Here is a 20735-nt window from a genome sequence, read left to right on the forward strand (position 1 = left end):
TGATGACCTAAGTTTTAATGAAAAATAAGTTCAAATTAAAAAAAAATTCTAAGCATCCAAAGGTGAAAATAGATAAATCAAGCTGCTTCATGGGAGCATTCAGTTTATGATTAGTATATTACAGGCCTTGGCTAGCCAAGTGCTGCTAATTTAAGATCTGGTTCCATTCACTGCTGAGCTCACACACCTGCTGTCAAGCTGCCCTAAAGTGTTTCTGGTGCCCAGGAGCAGAAGAGGCATAAGTACAAACAGCTGATGCTAAATTATGAAAAGCTGGATATTTACCAAGGAAAAATCACATCAGCAATCTGCCATTGCAAACAGGAACCTGTCTCATTTCTCGGATAGTACTTTTGCAAAAATGCCAGTATTTGCCTCCTTCAGTAGCGTATGGTGCAAATCAATGGATTCATAAAGTTGGCATGTTCTTGGAAATTAACATTCTGATTGCACTTTATATTCCTGGGCCACCAATTCCTGATTCAAATGGCCACTCAGCTTCAGAGAGGATGGCATCAGTTGCATAGTTTCTTTTCTCATAGTCATCTCCTCACCTGTAGCAGGAAGGCAATGAGAGCTCCAACAGTGCAGTAGCCACTGGATCCAGTCCAATGAGGAAATACTGAATTCCAACCTATATTGCTTCAGGTCCCCCGCCCCCCATACTGCTGAGCAGACAATAAGTTATAAGAAATGTCCTCTGTTTGGGAGATTTTGCATACTCTTAACACAATCTATTCTGCATGATTATCTGAAAGGATACAGTTTGCTGCAGCAATGTTTTATTAAAAGATCAATAGTGGAACTATATGTTTTAACTGGTTTTTAAAATGTTTTTGTTGTAAGGAAGCAGTATATAGTGAGAACCCCTTCTTAACTGCTAAATAAATACCGTACGTGCAAACTATTCTTAAGGCTAGAATTTCCTATTTAAAAAGGTAAAGGGACCCCTGGCCATTAGGTCCAGTCGTGACCGACTCTGGGGTTGCAGTGCTCATCTCGCTTTATTGACCGAGGGAGCCGGCGTACAGCTTCTGGGTCATGTGGCCAGCATGACTAAGCAGCTTCTGGTGAACCCGAGCAGCGCACAGAAACGCTGTTTACCTTCCTGCCGGAGTGGTACCTATTTATCTACGTGCACTTTTGAACTGTTAGGTTGGCAGGAGCAGGGACCGAGCAATGGGAGCTCACCCCGTCGCGGGGATTCGGACCGCTGACCTTCTGATCGGCAAGTCCTAGGCTCTGTGGTTTAACCCACAGCACCACCCTCACCGGGCCTGCAAAAAATATCTGTTAAATATTTACCTCGCTGTCAACATTTTTCTCCTAATTGCCTACTGCCCTCCATGGTCTTTCAGGTTCCACACTTAAGCAGAATTGGCCTTTTTTTTGTGAGTCTCCATAGAGCAGGTTGATCCAACTGGAAGTGAAGAGCTACTGCTGTTGCTGGTATGAGACGGAGTGTTTTATCCACTTAAAAAAGATTGTTTGTCTCTTGAGTGTGAAACATCACTGTCTTTGCTCAGTGCAGAGTGCAGAGATAGGTATGCATATCTGCATTTGAATATGTTTGTCATGTGTTACATGGGAGGTAAGACTCTATAAAGCTGAAAATTATTTTAGTTGAAAGTTGTTCCAGGACTAATCTGAGAGAAGCAGAGAATTTAGATGTGTGTGTGTATATGCAAATATGGCTTAAATATGCAAAATGCTGGTGTAATTGATAAGAATATAAGAACATAAGAAAAGCCTGCTGTATCAGGCCTGTTCTCGCTGTGGCCAACCAGATGCCTGTGGGATACATTACTGGATTTAAAATCTGAGCATGAATCAATTGAAATGGCTTTGATTGGGTTGCAACTCTTAAACTACTAAGTTATTTGCAGACTTTGGGCCCTGAATTTCTGGAAAACAGATGCAGGCTCTTAGCATGTGTCTGCTTTGAACTTGATCCTTCCAGAAACTTCCAGCTAAAGTATTGTAATGGTCAGTGGTTTGTTTTGAGTTTTGGAGATACGTGTATTTTTATGAATGATAGATGAGTTTGAGGCTTTGACATTGTTGCTTATGTATATGGAAAGTTTGTGTTTAAGTGAGAAGATGGTTGCTCTAGATGCACTTGCAAATGTACATCTCACACAGGAAAAAATGTTTCCATCTTGCACTGAAAATCTAGATGATTTCTCTGGTAAAATTGAATCCTAGTAAAATGAAGTCTTGATGATTGGGAGAGGACATTTAAACAAAACTTTTGAATAAAGTTGCTAAATATAAATCAGTGGCTTGTTTCTCCAAAAACTGCTTCAAGACTTCTTTCACTCCTGTCAATCAGCATGCAGCTTTTATGGGTTGGCTCTGAAGAGCCTGTTCAATTAGGTCTCCTTGTGTAATCTCCAGATGAGCTTTATGGTTCTGTCTGTGGAATACAGATTTTGCTTGCAACAAAATGAGAAACGATTAGCTGTGTGCTTTCTGGGCCTTTAAACAACTGGAAACAGCACACCCCATTGCCAAGCTTTTAAAAAGGCACAAGATAATGCGGTCTCAACTACTTAACATTGCTGCTTATTATCACATAAATCAAATTCAGCTTTCCTTTTCTCCTAATGATAATTCACATCATACTTTATATGCAGTCATAATTTTCACATCATCCCTGTCAATGTTCTTATAACCCATTTACCCTTGGACAGGGGTAAAGAAACAAAACCTTTGCATAGTGACTTGCATAGTGAATTCACATGCAAGGTAATGATGATATGCTTCATAGTCGATCATTGCCATCACAGAATAATACGAACTGTTTAAAGGACAGGATTTTTTAAAAAAACCATTTTGCATTGCACAGCGTCCCCCAAAGAAGGCAAAAAATACTGTGGAATATTTGTTGTCACCAAATGAGTCATTATTTTCCTTTTTATTATTAAACACAGAGATGCCCTCCATCTGAGCCACGATATCTACAAGCTTGGATGGCAGTGTCCTAGGTAAGTGAAATGTTATCATCTTTCAGTTCAGACTTTTATCTCTAATGGTTTTTCCTTCTCCCTATTTGTCACTGATAAGTGCACCATGTGGCTTCATCTACTTGAAAGATTAACAGGTGTCTACTCATCAAAAAGACAGCTTTTGAGCAAACTCAGAGGCTTTGAGAAAACTTGCCTGATTTTTACTAATGCTTCTTTTCACAAATCCTGGATATTAGCGGCATTTTTAATATCACAATATTGCAAAATGTTGGAATATGCAGTGCTCCCCATCTTCACCATTCATCCAGCTGGGGCCTTTTCCAGGACACTCCATTTCATTTTAAGATTGTGGCCTGAAGGCACATGAGGCCCCCATCTTGCTGAAACTAAGCAGGTCAGTGCCTGGATAGGAAACTGATTGGGGACTATGTACGCTGCCTTGGATTCCATGATTATTCACTGGGCTGTTTACAATATAAAAACACAAAACTATATAACATGGAAGAAAAGAAATGTAAAATACCCTCCTGACTTTCTGTCCTCATCCCCTACAGATACTTGGAGCAAACTTGATCCTTATTGGACTGTTTTGATTTAAAACATGAAGAAAAATAGTACCTACCAGGTAATTCCATTAGATCCAAAGAGACAAGGCCATTATGATGTGGCACTCCTAGCTGATGCTGGCATAAATTCAGCAGCCTGCTTTCATGTTTCAGAATGCTAGAACCTATGCTTTCAGATCGGCTGAGTGTTAACATTAAAAACCTGTTACTGATAGCCAACATTTTTCAGGGGGAAAACCCACTTATTATAAACCCTAGAATAAGAAGACTAGATTCTTTCTTCCTGAATGGAGGCTATCATCGTTAATATCAATCACCAAGAGAGCTACAGTAAATAGGCATCTTTGAGCTTCTTTCTGACTGTTTGAAAGGTCAGTTATTTCCTGCACACCCTCTTTCCCCAAGTATGCTGCCAAAGCAATTATATGCATTTCTACCATAAGGAATAGAAAATGGAACATGAAGTGCTGTCCATTGCCAAGTTGCCTAATTTTGTTGTGTTGCCCTTGTGGAATTGAAGTGAGGAGCAATCAATGTTTGTTAGTAAATATATTAGGTAAATGGAATAGGTCATACATTAGATTATTTTTTTCGAACACCACATCTTCCCAAATATTGCACATAAACATAAATTTCTAATGCCCCTCTTTTGCTGTTTTTCCGCACTCCTTTGCAAAAGGATATGAAACAGTTCACAGGGAGATAGGAGCCATGGAAGGATATAAAATTATCCTTATTATTGAGCCAACCAATTCAACAATCCTTTACTCAGATGCAGCCCATGTGACATTGCCCATCTAGGCAAGAGTATGGATTGAGATGTACATTTCACTGTGCATTGAAAGCCATATCACACTGAAAAATAATGCTGTGTAAATGCACATCTAAATGGGGATGTTGTCCATTCATAATATATTACACATCCAAATCTTCATCCCTGTTGTGCCTCAACTCTTTATGCATAACTGACTATGACTGAGTGATGTGTTAGGATGAAAAGTTTTTTATAGTACACTATTGGCAATCAATGAAAGTAGTACAGTGTGGCAAGATACCTATGTATCAGCCAGGTTGTTCTGGCAATATGAATGCATTCCATCTCCCACCACCACCACCATCAACATTCAGAATGAGAAAGTGAGAGCTGTTAATTACCCCCAGTGAATACACATACTGTAGCTGACTCTGACTGGGTCTATGGTGCTATGACATAATCATGTTTGCTACACGATCCTTGATTGGTTGGGATCAAGGAGGAAAGTAAAATACATAAGAAAAAACTTAACTGTACAGTTCACATTAAAAACAGAGGAGGCTGATCCATTAAAATTATAACCCATAAATAAGCATTTTTAAAGAGGGTAGGTTTAAATGTGGCTGGGGAAACCCAGCCAGATGGGCGGGGTATAAATAAATTATTATTATTATTATTATTATTATTATTATTATTATTATTATTAAATGTAAAGAGTTTGAAATAAAAGGCAGTTGCTATGCCATCAGACAAACTTTGCTGCCCAAATCTTTGGCAAAATACAAGCTTCCCGTGGGGTTTTTTTTTTATAACCGTAGTCCGCCTGTGTCATAATAGGAAACTTGCTTGTGTATTCAGTAGTTGAAGGTGCCAACAGAGTTCCGCATCAGTTTTATTTTTGTCACCTAAATCGTTATCTGCATTTTTAAATGATGTTTTACAGCGTACACTGCCATGATAAAATTTATGACATGGTGGTACAGAAGTAATTTTATAAATATATAAATAAGGTAGTTATTTTGATCAAGAAGCAAACAGTTTTGTGCAGTAACATTGAGACATGGTGCCGTCTGCAGCTGTTAAACTAAACAGCTCAGTGTGGGATTTTAAATGTTTGTGATAACATTGGACAAACAGGCCAAGATAAAGGGAAAGGTGGTGGTGATCCTTGGTTTTACTTTTGTTTTCCTTTGGTAAAAAAAAGCAAAGTAACTAGGAAAATCAAAGAATGCTCTCCATAGATTTTCACTCGCCTCCTACCCCCACTCCAAGCCACTGCCCATTCTCTTAGAGTTGCCTGTGTGTTGTGCTTGTCTATGAACCTCCCACACTGAGGAATTGCTTAATGTTAATGACAGTCTATAAGCCTGTGACACTTGTAGCGCTTTATCAATCAAATGCAGCACATTCTGCCAGTTTGGCCACCTGTCCCACTCCATCAGTGTCAGAAAGCATTTCACAGAAGGCCACAGATGCCAGCTGTCATTCCGAAAGCAGCATCGGAATGGCCCTAGGATAAGTGTATTTAGGAAATTTCCTCGGATTGAGTTTGTGGTCCCAACAGCCTTATTTTGAGTTTGTTTACAAAAGGAAAACAAAACATGCAAATGACCGATTTAATAATAAATGAAACCGTGAAGTTGACATAAGGATTTGCGACTGGGAGTTTCACTGCGTATAGTAGGATACCAGTACTGAGACTTGTTAATTCCTGTTGCTGCTGACAAGTGACAGTAAGGGTATGCATGGCTCTTTTGATCAGCTTTTACTTCATATTCAAGTTAAGTTCTACCACAAATACTTAATCCAGTTTAAAGCTGGGAAATATAATGGATTGGATTATAAGTTCCTGTGAGGGAGACTCCCACTGGTGGAAGGGGGATGGCAATTTTTAGTTATTCCCCTTGAACCATCTGAAAGTCTGCAGCAGAGGATTTGGGTACCCTCCAGAACAGGGGTCAGCAAACTTATTCAGCACGGGGCTAGTCCGCTGTCCATCAGACCTGGTTAGACTATATTTTTTTTGGGGGGGGGTGAACAAATTCCTAATGCCCCACAAATAACCCAGATATGCATTTTAAATAAAAGCACACATTCTACTCATGTAAAACACGCTGATTCCCGAACCATCTGCAGGCCAGATTTAGAAGGCGATTGGGCTGGCTATGGCCCCTGGGCCTTAGTTTGCCTACCCATGCTCCAGAATAACAAGAGGTGGTAGCACTGGAGGATACTGGATGAAAGCAGAATTGGTAAGAATCACCTTGTCTCCCACTTGTCCCCCAAAGGAGCTTCTCTCAGTCAGAGTCATTTCGATGAATTGAAGGAGTCCTTCCAAGGTCTATAACAGACTTGCTTTTTTAAAAAACAACTACACCAAAATTACTTTTGTAGCTGTCTTTGCCACCTGCCTAAAACAGGAGTGAGAAACCGTTTTTCTGTTGAGGATTGCATCCCCTCAGGGCTGATCTGGGTTTTTTTTTGGGAGGGGGCACATACATGGGTGTGTGAAGCTAGAGCCCAAAGTGGACCGCATGTGGGGGCAGCATGTCTTGAATGAGATTGCACTGCCCTTTGACACAGCACTACTGTTAGATGTACAAGTGGCATAAGTGGCAAGGAGTGCCTTTACTAGATTTGGCTGGTATATCAGCTATGGGCCTACTTGATGAAATAGAACCCCACTGCAGTTACTCAGAACCTAGCTAGCTCCAGAATAGGCTACTGACATACCTTGGAGATATTGTGGGTTCGATTCCAGACCACAGCAATAAAGCAAATATCACAATAAAACAAGTCACACAAATTCTTTGGTTTCCCAGTGTATATAAACGTTACGTTTACACTACGCCACAGTCTTTTAAGTTTGCGATAGCATTATGTATTTTTTTAAAAAAATACCCAATCTGCGTACCTTAATTAATGTGACACAGAAACTCGAGGTAAACATATGCTTTTAGGAAAATGGTGCTGATAGACTTGCTGGATACAAGCTTGCCACAAACCTTCAAAAGTGTGTGTGTGTGTGTGTGTGTGTGTGTGTGTGTGTAGCAATACTGTATCTGTGAAGTACAATGAAACAAACTGCAATAGAATGAGGTATGCCTGTTTGTGAGGTTGCCCTTGAAAACTTTTAAGAAATTGTAACTGTTGCAAAATGTTGCTGCCAGGCTATTGACTGGAACAAGACGTTACAGACATATTACACTTGTTCTGCTTGATTGTCATTAGTTGCCAGTTTGATTCCATTATCATTTCAAAGCTTTAATTGAGGCCTTTCCTTCTCTTGTATGGCATATTGATGCTTTTTCCTTTTTAAAATTTCTACTGTTGTTTTATGAATTGTTGTTCTTACTACTTGATGAAATTGTTTGCTTGTTAAGTCAAATGCTATTGTTATGTCAAATGTTATATTAAATGCTTGTTATGTCAAATGCTTACTAGGATTGTTTTATGTATTACTGTTTTGCATCATATATTTGATATTTGATTATTGTAAACCACCTGGAGTTCTTTGTTTGGGGAAAGAGGAGCACAAATTCAAATATGGTTCTTGTTGTTGTTGTTGTTGTTTAAGCTGGATACTGTCCTTGTGTTACATAATCTGACCTCTTTCACTGAGAAAACCACACAGGAAAGTCTTGTACAATATGAGGAAAGGCATATTTTAAATAAAATAAAATACATTGATCCCTGCTGAATTCATACTGGGTTCAGTCCAACGAGTAGCGCTTTCATCTAGAACTCATACAAATTAATGAGAATTGTGCAGCAATGATATTTTGTGGATTTTGTTCAGTGTCAGTGATTGGCATGATTTAAAGCCCTGCACATAGATTTCCTATTATTTGCTAAGGGGAAAAATATTTCAAGTGCCCTGTGCTGAATGCCTGTGTGAAGAATATGGATCCCTTTCCATAAGAAGGCAGCAGGAAATCCATTCACAAGCAGGACTCCTATGCATTATTTGGACCATTGGCAATAACATCTAGCCTTAATTTAAAATATTGTCAAAGATGAAAGGGGATAGAAGGATTATTCCCATGGTTGGATCTTAGTAGAGAATAAGTTACTTCCAAATCTGCCATACTTCATCCGAATGCCACCTGAATATATTCATTTACCATATGTACTCAGTAGTGGTGAAATACAATGATGCTTGTTCTATAGGTCTGTTTTTCCTGTAATTAAAAATGCTTTGCTTTAAAGAAAGGTGTGTTTACAAAGTGTATCCATGAAATAGGTGGTTAGATGTCACCTGTGTTTCTAATGCACATTCATTTAAGCTTCTTCCAAAATGTAGAAATATGAATATTGATATTAAAATATGTCTGTTGGACTGCGGGGAAAATAACTTGCGGTTTTAAACCCTGTTGACTTGTTTCCAAGGGACTCTGATCTGCATTTTCAGTTTTCTCATTTTTCTAATTTACCACTTTTCATGGTAAATCACCTTTATATTTTATCCCACACAGTTGGATTTTTGAACCTGTAGTTACCCTGAAGATCCTGCTACATGCAGGAAAATGACAAATCCAATCTGCATTCCATGCAGATAACTTCACATGGGATCCTACTGCAAACAGAGCATCACCGTGCATTGTTAGAGTAGATCCATGACTCCATCTTTGAATGCACACATGCAAATGGATCTCAACTTCTGTTATGTGTTTGTTTCCCGCAGCTTCCATGCACAAGATTGCTAGTATCCAGTCCACATCAGAGCCCGTAAGCCTATCACACTTGAGAAATCTATCATTTTCTAGGCTTCTGCAGTATGTCCATGAACCATCTGTTCATCCAGTGGTTTGCTAGACTTATCACACTATGTATATGTTATGAACCATCTGTTGATTCAGTGGTGCAGGCATACTAAAGTATTCATGTATGTGATGTGGCTCTCATAATGTTTATTGCACCAGCTAAATCCTTCTTAAGAGATGAGTAGTTTGCTAAGGATGGTATTATAGACTGCAGCTGGCTTATTTAAAGCTAGATTACTGTCAGAGTAAGAATTTTTTCATCATCAGTGAACCAGTGGATAGAAAAAATACAGTTGCTTCTGGCTACTCAAGTAATGGAATACAGACTGATAACACCAAATAAAAACTATGTTGCGTAAATTCATATTTGTTTTTTGGAATCTCTCAAACCCATCTTTGACTGACTCAGATATATGCCACTGCAAGAGAGTTTTCATCCACATGACCCCAGTTTGCATATAACATTAAGCCAAACCATGGCTTAGTCAACATTGCAAACAAGCACATTGCAGGCACTGTACTCCTCCTTTGATTCTGTTGATAAACTGTCAAAGAAGAGCACACCTTGGTGCTTGTCTGGAGCAAGACAGACCATGAACTTGGGTTCAGGCATAACACTGACTTAAACCATAGCTCTGCCCCAGGCAGCACAGCTGTAGCAAGTCTGGGGAGGAGTGCAGGAGGCATGATTTTGATTTGGGAAATGTGTCCGCTCATGCTAAGCCATGGTTTCCCTTTAATTAAAACCATTGAAATTGAGTTAATTTCTGAAGTTAGTTATTTCAGTTCAGAACTCCTCTTTCCCCTCTCTGATCATTGATAACAAAACAAAGACCCTGCCTATTGCAGGAATTTGGATCTGTACAGATGTCATGCTGCTACTCTTCAGTCTATGGTAGAATATCATTTTAAATTTTAAAGCTTGGGCACAGAACTCTTTGATCATACATGGAATTTGAAAGCTTTAAGAGGCCTCTGTTGCTCATTTGGAGTTTCATATTTGTAACAAAGCACACCACAAAGTTAATTAAGAGGCTATGGAGGGAAAGCACTGATGGGTATAGACCTGTGGAACTTTAGATTTTAAAGCCAGTCGTTTCCTATTGAGTTTAAGGAACTGTTTTCACTCAGGCCTGAAGGGGTCTGTGTGACACTCAACCAGATTACATTGTAGGTTTTGGAATAAACTAAATCAAGTGCTGTGGGATGAAACAAAGCTTAATTGACTTTAATTTCTTCTCTCTGTGTGTTGATCTTCACAATGGGTTTAATTACACAAATTTAGTAACAGAGGTAAAAGTAAAGAAACTTTAGTTTTCAGAAAGGAAGGATTTGGGGTTGTTGGGTAATTAGTTTTATGAACTGCTGAGAATTAGTCTCTGACTTTCAGCCTAGTTATATTATTGGGAGTTTCAGTGTTGTATCAGTGTCATAAAATCCAACACATATTTAGCCTAATGCTTCAACATTATAATAAGCTTAATGATGGGACTTTCAGAGAAGTCTCTATGGGTACTTACAAAACAACCCACATAGGTAATGCAGGTAGGCTCACCCTGTAAATATAAGTAGCGTATTTACTATGGCCCTTCAAATGATGTTAGGCTACAGCTCCCATCATGCCTAATGATACCCACTCCAATACTGGACAAAGGGTTCTTAATGCTACTGATAATTGCTCTTTTCCTATGTAAGCCAAAATTGGAATTACAATTTATGGTCTATGCTTCTAAGTTTAATGCCATTTTTGGTGTGGACACCTGTGTGTGTTCCATCCACATGGTCAATATGGCATAGCCCTATGGACATAGTTGTCCCCTACCCCTTCCCAATCCATTATTGGTCACTACCTATGCTGCCTTCTGCTGTTTTGAAGAGGGTTCAAACCCTATTTTTAAGGTAGGTGGGTGTTTACATTTCTCAAGCACTATAATTGCAGAAAAGTGGAGAGGCTTGTAAGAAGAGTGCCTGCAGCACAGACCAAGGGAATTACAGCCAAGATTACTTCTGAGTTGCAGATCAGGCTGTAAGTTGTATGGATTTCAAATGAGAATACCTGAGCCCTTGTTGAGTCAATTTCAGCATCAGATCTGATTAGAAAACCTCTTCCGGTCAATTTCACAACCCAGTTAGAAAGCCTGCTATTTTCGCTGCCTGTTATTGGTTCTTTTATACTATAGCTTCTAGCACATTTGCAGAAACATAAAAATGAAAAATAAAAATTTTAAATAGCATGTTTGTGTGATACCCAACAATCTGTGTAATACGTTTGTGGCCTGAAATTTTGCCTCCCTTTTGGATTACAACTTTCTTTCTGACATCTGTGCTACTTGCTGTGTTTCTTTGATGTCTTTGCTCTATTGGTAATGTACGGAGTGGAATACAGGGTCAGGTTTAAGGTGCTGGTTTTGACCTTTAAAGCCCTATGCAGCCTAGGACCCATGTACCTACAAGACTGCCTCTCCTGGTATGCCCCGCGAAGGACCTTAAGTCCACAAACGGCAACACTTTGGAGTTACCAAGTCGCAAGGTGGTTAGATTGGTCTCAGCTAGGGCCAGAGCCTTTTCAGTACTGGCCCCGACTTGGTGGAATGCTCTGTTTATGTATTGTAATGTATGTTTTGTTAAATTTTTTGTTATTTCCTCTTTTTCTTTTTTCTGTAATCTTTAAACTTCTAATAAATATATTTTTTTTTAAAAAAAGACTTGGTGGAACGCTCTGTCACAAGAGACTAGAGCCTTGAGGGACTTGACATCTTTCCGCAGGGCCTGCAAGACAGAGCTGTTCCACCTGGCCTTTGGTTTGGACTCAGCCTGACCCTTATGTTTTCACTCCCCTTACAGTTTTGATCCATGGGCTACTTTTAAAACGAGGCTGCATTTTAATTTTAATTTTAACCTGTATTTTAAATTGTTGTCATCCCCCCCATTATGTTTTTATTGTAATTTTACTGGTGTTAGTCACCCTGAGCCCGGCTCTGGCCGGAGAGGGTGGGGTATAAATAATTTATTATTATTATTATTATTATTATTATTATTATTATTATTATTATTATTATTTTGTTGTTTTGTGTCTTGTACTCTTATATTCTTCATTTCTAGTTTTCTATTGGTTTACCAGTTCTATTTTTATATGCTGATATTTTATTTATTATTAATAAAATCTACCTCTTCAGTTTTGGCATGGTTTCTTGGATTAAGCCTTGGCTCTAAATCCAGTGACTTAGCCTTTTGGTCAACCTGCTACTGTATAACTGTGATTTGCTTAGGGCTCCAGAAGCAGGGAGACTTTTAAGCCTTTCTTGAAAACCTAAGGATATCCTTTAAGACCTGAGAGTTTCCGGGCTCAGGCGTCATTCGCATAATTGGTGACAGCAATACTACCTTACAGGGCTGGTTTTAATCCCTGGTCATTTAGAATAATTTGCATCAATAAGAACACTGCCCCAGAAATTTAGGGGCAGGTTCTTAACACAAAGGGCTTCTGTTTGTGAACAAAGGTGGTAGTAGCTGATGGAGGTGCCTTTTCCCCATGGATGGGCAGATGATTGAGGGAGGCATGCCAGCACCATTTTTTCTGCCCTTTTAAATGTGGCAGACATTGTGGCACGTCTTTATTAATGACTTGGATGAAGGAATTGAGAGGATGCCAAGCTTTAATGGGAGCTACTTTGCAGTACGATACACCCATAGCAGTCACTTCATTATGTCCTACACCCGCAACTGCCATTTTGTGACTGGCACCCACAACACCTTAGAATCACATAGAGTTGAAAGGGACCCTGAGGATCATCTGGTTCAACACCCAAATGGGGATTGAACTTCCAATCTTGGTGTTATCAGCACCATGCTCTAACCATCTGAGCCATCCACCTTCTTAGAATGTGTCCCCTGGTGCAAAAAGGTTGACAACTCCTGAAAAGGTGTCAAGAAATTTTATCTCTTTGTCATTACTGGAGCACACATATAACTCATTTATATGAGGTAACTGAAGTCACCCATTACTACAGCACTTCTTTTGCATCCCTCCTTGGTTGAGAATGTAATCTCAATACTACCTTGGGCAATTTGCGTGGGGGGTGGAGGGGCACATTTATATATCAATAGCACTAAATTACTGTTGGGGCCCTGTATTGAAACACATAGCAATTCTGTGGTGGGTTCTTCCTCTTTGGGGGGTTACTAGTTTAGGATTTCTCTTTGATGCCCAGACTGCTACCACCTCAATGTCTTTATAAAGATGAAGGATGAAGGAATGAAGGAACTGAGAGGATGCTCATCAAATTTTCAGTTGACACCAAATTGGGAGGGGTAGCTGATGCTGCAGAAGACAGAATGGGGGTTCAGAATGACCTTAACAGATTGAAGAACTGGGCCCAAACTAACAAAATGAATTTAAGTAGGGAGGAATGTAAGGTTCTGCACTTAGGCAGGAAGAAACAGATGCACAAATAAAGGATGCAGGAAACCTGGCTTACTAGTAGTATATGTGAAAAGGATCTAGGGATCTTGGTGGATCACAAGCCTATGATGAGTCAACAGTGTGATGCAGCAGCAAAAAAAGCTAACGCTATTCTAGACTGTATCAACAGAAGTATACAGAAGTTCAGATCAAAGGAAATAATAGTACCGCTCTGTTCTACCTTGGTCAGACCACACCTGGAATACTGTGTCCAATTCCGGTCACCACAATTTAAGAAGGATGTTGACAAGCTGGAACGTGTGCAGAGGAGGTCAACCAAGCCTTAATGACTGAAGGAGCTGGGTATGTTTAGCATGGAAAAGAGGAGACTGAGATATGATAGCTATCTTCAAATATCTGAAGGGTTGTCACATGGAGGATGGATCAAGCTTGTTTTCTCCTGCTCTGGAGGGTAGAACTCAAACCAATGGCTTTCTCCCATTATCAGTTTTAAAACTGCTTAACCCCTTTTTTATTTAAGTGTCCGCACTCTGGTTCCATCCTAGTTCAAAGTGGAAACCTACCCACTTGTACAAGTCCAAGTGCACCAGTCTAATTTCTGTACTTTTTGTTTTTTATTTTCCTTTTCTGAATTTTCATCCTTCATTCACTACATTGATAACATCTTGTGTGATGAAAAGTTCTGGAAACTTACCATATTTTTGTGACTTTTGGATTAGTCCTAATAAATATACAGCATGAAATATCTCCAGTGTTAAAAAAGGGTGAGATTTTCATTTTAGTAATTCCTATTTTCTTTATGTGAAATAAAGTGGGAAAACACTTACATAAGGGCAGGCAAGAAAGCAAAGCTTGAGCAACTGAGGGAAGCGGAAGTAAGATACAGATTGCTTGTTGTTTATAGTCTTTGTCTATTTAAAGCTCACTTGTGTCTTAAGAGCCTGGCTTGCTAGGGAAAGAATTGTTACACTCAGAGAAGTTTCCTATATCATAACTGTGCTATGGAAGCATGTTGTGAAACCAGCTGCCATGAAATTGAATTACAGGTGTTGCATTCTTCACTGCTCAAATTGCTCTATTATATCATGGGCCTTTTCATTTTGTTTTGAACAAATAACTGCAATTTGCTAGGATCCAAAGAAATTATAGAATAAGTAGCTGAGGTTGTTTAAGGCTTCCATTACAATAGGAAATTATCTGTGCCTGTCTGCAGTGTGGCTTCTTTCTTCCATCCATTGCTCATGAACCTGGAAAGAGAATAACATGTCTGCTTCTTTCCCCTTGTAAAATGTGTGCATCCAATCTTCTAAATTTTGCTTTAACAATTCTTAACAGGACCACTATGATTTACTTATGACGCTTAACAGAGTATCCAGCTGCATGAGATGGTTGTATGAACATTCCATTGTGAATGAATGGATTGTATATCTCCTTCCTTTTGGTTTGCTTGATGCAGACTCAGTGAAACGTATCTATCTGTAAACAAATCAGATTGCAAAGGGTATTGTAAATACTGTAAAGAGAAACACGTTCTGATCTTTACTGAACCTTAAAAACTCAACCATATGCTCTAATATCTCCAAATGAGTCTTATTAAGTGGCTTCATATTCTCAGAGCTGCATATTCAAAAGTTCTATGCAGTAAGAGGTAAAATAGTAAAACCCATTCTTGGCTTCCTAGGTAGGCATAAGCAGTGGATATTGTTACTGGCCACCCCAATCTCTGCTGAGCAGTGCTTAAGATTCCAAGGGGTCTTGGCACTCAACCAGTGTCTTTGAAATATTACCATACTTATTTTCACATATTTACACTGGAAACTTTCAATGGAGAGATATTTCACATTCACACCTCAGAAGAAGCCTGTCCTGCATTGTATTCCAAGATATCTCCATGCCTCTCTCCTAGTCTGCCTTTATGGTTCTGGCCTTCACAGCAGCTCATCAGTTCTCACTCTTCTTCCTCAACCTTTAAATTTCAAAAGGACACATTTTATTCTGTGGGACCTCGCAGGCCTCTGTCACCTTGACAATCTCCTTCCCTCATAAGCAGAGCCTCTTGCCTATTTGATGGTTTCCATTGATTGGTTAATCAATGGCTTGCTTCCACCACCTTTTGTCATTCTTAATGCCCCAGGCAAGACCCTGACCTGGAAAAGAAACTTAGCCTCTATTTCTCATTGGCCTGCTGTCCTCCCGTCACTATTCCAAATATTATCTAAATTCTGCCATTAATTAATTTCTAATATTAACTAACTCTAGCAGTTATAGGTGCCCTTGAACCTCCAAACTCTGTTACACCAGGCTATGATCTTCAGTTCTGAACATCTTGGAAATACATGTTCATTATAAAGGATTGACCAATGCTGCAGGTTATTTTTAACTGTAGTTAAAACTAGTTGTGCCATTGTGGGAGAAACCTTATTGGGACTGAAGCCATTTTACAAGATTATCTCTACCCCATTTGCTTCTGTATATAGCAAGGATGGGGAACCTGTGATTCTCCAGAGTTGCTGAACTCCCAACCTCCATCATCCCCAGCCAGCATGGCCAGTATTCAGGTATGATAAGAGCTGTTGTTCAGCAACATTTGGAGGGCCACATGTTCCTCATCCCTGATATATGTCCTTCATACAGTTGTATTTTAGTTATTGGCTTGGCTCTAAGAAAATGTCAAATCAGTTGAAGTCACTTCCAGAAATGCACATTTCCCCCCTCTGAATTTTCTTTTTAAAAAACAAAACAAAACACAAAACCTTCTAGTTTCTTGTGCTTTCCTGAAAAGTTGTTGCTGAGGTTCAGGGAGCCTCCTGTTATTTATTTAAGATGTATATCTTAGTCTTCACTATATTATATGTTGTAAGACTTACATACTATATGCTCTTAGAGTTACAGAGTTTATTCCCCTGGTTCCCTTATAGCATTCTTAAGGCAGCAGGTGAACTGTGGAGATTGTGCATCTATTTAAGCACAGAATGTCTCTATACCAGCCACAGAGGGACAGCTTAATACTTTCACCAGGTCAGGATCCCATGTACTGTGTCAAGTAACAAAATGAGAATGGCAGCTTGTGCATAAAAAATGACCAATCTGCACAAATTGCTGCTGTTGTTGCTGCTCTGTATATAACAATGCACTGTGTGAATTTCTTTTTTAATTGAAGTGCCGTCAAATATTAACAACTCTAATTCTCAAATCAAAAACTTTGAATCAATCCACCCCTCACACAGAGGAATTGCCACAGACTGTATCTTTCATGAATTTCCCCTCATACTAAAATCTCTTTAATACAGAGCTAGTAGTCATTCTTGCAGTTTTAGGTATCCTGTGGAGTGCCATTGGCCTCTGGCGATGTGAAGCAGAATTTCCAAAGGCAGGTTATGCTGCTTGCACCCTTTTAAGTAGCGCCCTGTGCCTCAGCACTGATGTCTACTGCACAGTCCACAATCTCCAGGGGGTGTTTTTTTAAAAAACCACTGGCATGTATTGTTTCTCTCTCCTCCCCCTCATATGAAGGAGCCCCCTCCTGCCTTCTCCCTGTTTTCACCTGGGCAGCCGTCCAACCCAAACACAACACACCCACTTAATTATCATAAGGCATGAGGGAAGCATGTGCTTCCGTATTCTGAGAGATTAATACCCTGGCTCTCCTATCCTGTAGAGGTTGTCCTGTCTCTAGCTCTTATAAATTGTAATAGTCATTTTTCTCAAAGGATAAAAGGAATTCAGACTGAAATCGTCGTAATTAAGGATCACACAAGGTTTCTTTTGAAAGGAAGGGAAGAAGAACTTGTTTTTTCCTGTGCTGCCACTGTAATTTGAAACTTGCTAATGCAACGTGAAGTACAAAGCTGCTGATAGTCACCCTGGAATTCTCATTCCATCTTCAGAATTTCTATCACAATGCATGCAAGACTGCTTGAACCTCCCTTGTTGAGTTTTGTGCTGCTTTCAGACCAGTCATTTGCACTTCAGATGAACTGGTCTGTGTTATTTTGGATTATGTACTTCACAGCTGCCATGAATTGAAGATTGATGTTTGAATTACTGCTCTGTTTTCATGCATATGTACAATTCAAGGACCATTTCATGAGGTGACATATGACAAATGGGTGTCTTGACAAGCTCTGCCAATAGGATCTCCAAAAGACAGATAACTATGATGTCTGGTCACCTTGGAGAAGAAACTTAACCACCAGATTAATCTGACAGTGGTCTTGCCTATAAATGTTATTTTATTCATTTTGTAAGAGTCTGAAGTGGATATTGCAAATTATTTTTAAGTTGTAAATGAGTGTATATCATTGTGAACATATAGTTCAAGCTGTGGTCTTAAATTAGCAAGCTGGAAATGGAAACCTTGAGGACTGAGGCACCCAGTCTTTAAATGGAAGCTGAAGCAAGACTGGGGCGCAGCAAAGTCCACGGCCTGGTCTTCATTTCTCAGGGCAGAACCAAATGTATAAAGAAATACTGGGTAGCTGCTCAGAAAAATCCTTTGCCAGGTTTCTACATCCAAACATATTGTATGGCAAAAATTACTGTATATCATGAAATAATGACAGTTAAATAGTTGGCAGTTCAGACTGGAGAAATGGTACAGGGGGATAAAGGGGTTAAACCCCATTCCCACGACATCTCCCACCTGATTCAGCCCAACTGCTCCAAATGCTTTTTCTTTTGGTAAATGAACAAATGTGGGAAATTCAATCACAGGCTTTCCAATGTCACATCCAATTTGGCCCTGAGTTGCTGCTATAAAAATTCTCTCCCTGCCCCCACCCCGTGTGTGTGTGTGTGTGTGTGTGTGTGTTGGTAGGGTGAATACACACATGTTTGTTATGCTTCTTGTATGGCTTTAAAAGAAGATGGACAAATCAATGGTGACTAAGGCTATCAATAGCTACTAATCCTGGTGGATATGTTCTACCTCTGCAGTCGGGTGAGCTATGTTTCCGAACACCATGCTGGGAACTGCAGGAGAAGAGAGTGCTGCTGTTGTCAGATCCTGCTTGCAGACTTCCCATAGGCATATGGTTGGCCACTGTGAGAAGAGGATACTGGGTGAGCTGGGCCACTGGCCTGATCCAGCAGGGCTCCTCTTCTAATACCTTGTTTATTATGCTTCTTACCATTTCATTTTTAAATATAAAGATAAGAGTATTCATCCAAATGAAAGCTCATAGTAATTGATTAGCTGAAGATACATTGGATCACTCCCCCCTCTTTTTTATCTTTTGTAATTCAGGACAACCATGTTATGTTTAGAACTATGCAATCTCAAATGTTATAATGTGCTGATATATCTAGATTCTTCATTGTAAAGGTATTAGAATTGCAAAAATTAGGCCATGTTAAGATATTGTTGTCTTTGTCTGTTGTCTTTGTCAAAGACAACAAAGGTCCGCATAGTTAAAGCCATGGTTTTCCCAGTAGTGATGAATGGAAGTGAGAGCTGGACCATAAAGAAGGCTGATTGCCGAAGAATTGATGCTTTTGAATTATGGTGCTGGAGGAGACTCTTGAGAGTCCCATGGACTGCAAGAAGATCAAACCTATCCATTCTTAAGGAAATCAGCCCTGAGTGCTCACTGGAAGGAAAGTTCCTGAAGCTGAGGCTCCAATACTTTGGCCACCTCGTGAGAAGAGAAGACTCCCTGGAATAGACCCTGATGTTGTGAAAGACTGAGGGCACAAGGATAAGGGGACAACAGAGGACGAGATGGTTGGATAGTGTTTTCGAAGCTACCAGCATGAGTTTGACCAAACTGCGGGAGGCAGTGGAAGACAGGAGTGCCTGGCTTGCTCTGGTCCATGGGGTCATGAAGAGTTGGACATGACTAAACGACTAAACAACAACATGATATTGTAGTTACCATTTTCAGAGCAGCAACATTTTTAGTAGATTGTCACCCATTGATCTTGGTTGAAATGAAACAAGCCCTTGACCTATAAATACTTCTGTGTATATAAATTGAGCCAGTTTTATTAAGTTCTACTTCTCTCCATTATTTGTTCTCTGCTATTTAAATTGCACACATAATGTTGGTGAATTGTAATTAAGCCAGTGCAAAAGACGGTAGCATAGAAATTTCTGACTGGTGAATTGTTTGTTTCCATTAATTAATTAAATCACATAACAGTTTGTACAGGTACGACTAATTGTGTTAATTCCTGAAACACTTCAAACACTAGTATGCCACAGCACCACAAGTTCACAATCTAGCCCATTACTGCTTGAGTTCAGTCCTGAGACCATATTCATGAAGTTTTTACCTATGAACTATTGATTGTATCTGCTGATTCTCTGTATAACACATCATTAAAATTGACAAGTTTTATATAGGTTTTCTTGAAATGGACTTTGGAGGTCCCTAACTCAGATGTCAGTCTGTAATATGATTGTAGTATGTCTAACAAGGTAGCTTTCAAGGTTCAGCAGTCAGCTTACAGGCCAAGATGCTGTTCAGCTCAGAAGCCTCAGTCAAGGTTAGATCCATCCCTTTCAGTTCTTTGGGAATTTCAGATGAAAGAATTCTGCCTTTTAATAGATCACCCTTGCAAATTTATAGCTGAAACTGGATTGTAGAGTAAAATCAGCCTAGCAGAGCTTCTGATTAATGTTCTTTAACCTGTTACAAAGCTTTGGCACTGTTTTTTGTTCCACTTATGACAAGGGAAAAGCAACATCCTAACATTTACACACCTCTGTATTCAAGAGCTTTAAGGAAGGTCTGTATATATAAATGCAACTAATGAAATTGGGGACTGTATGGCCTCAAACCATTTAAAGTAATGGCGTGAGCAATCTCACTCCATTACTTCTGAGTGGTAGCAATTCACAGTAAAGCATTGGTTCCCCAAGGAGCAGGCTTGCTCAGGCTGAATCTTATTTACAAAGAGGACAGAACAGTTTGTTATATAGTGTACAGCAAGTCTGCTTTGACATAAATTGTGGGTTTTGTGTGGCTTTCAGATTGATTTAAACAAGTTTGCTTTTAGTTTCTTTCATAGAAATGGCACAAAGGATGAGTAATGTTTCACAAACTGTCTGTTTAGGTGTGTGTGTATGTAGGAGTGTTTAAAGTACACTTCATTTATTTTAAGACTTTGAAATCTTGGGGGGAGGGGGATCTGTCAGGATACTTTCAGAGTGACCAATAGAGGCTCAGAAGAATGCCTGCTATCCTGGGTGGTGAAGACTGGGAAATCCTAAAGGGGTCCTTGCTTCTTGAAATGCCTTTTCCTTTCACCTTTATCTCC

The 20735-nt window shown here is 39.5% G+C and overlaps 1 protein-coding gene across 1 annotated transcript in view; it reads left to right on the forward strand.

The window, feature by feature from the left end:
- The window catches only part of SGCD (sarcoglycan delta), a 410207-nt gene that overhangs the window by 83186 nt on the left and 306286 nt on the right, over window positions 1-20735 (forward strand). The window contains exon 2 of the mRNA XM_083728761.1: window positions 2936-2987. The gene's annotated coding sequence lies outside the window, so the exon portion shown is untranslated. The remainder of the gene's footprint in view (window positions 1-2935; window positions 2988-20735) is intronic.

The sequence above is a fragment of the Podarcis gaigeae genome (assembly GCF_964106915.1).
Source record: "Podarcis gaigeae genome assembly, chromosome: 2".
Taxonomy (NCBI): Eukaryota; Metazoa; Chordata; class Lepidosauria; order Squamata; family Lacertidae; genus Podarcis; species Podarcis gaigeae.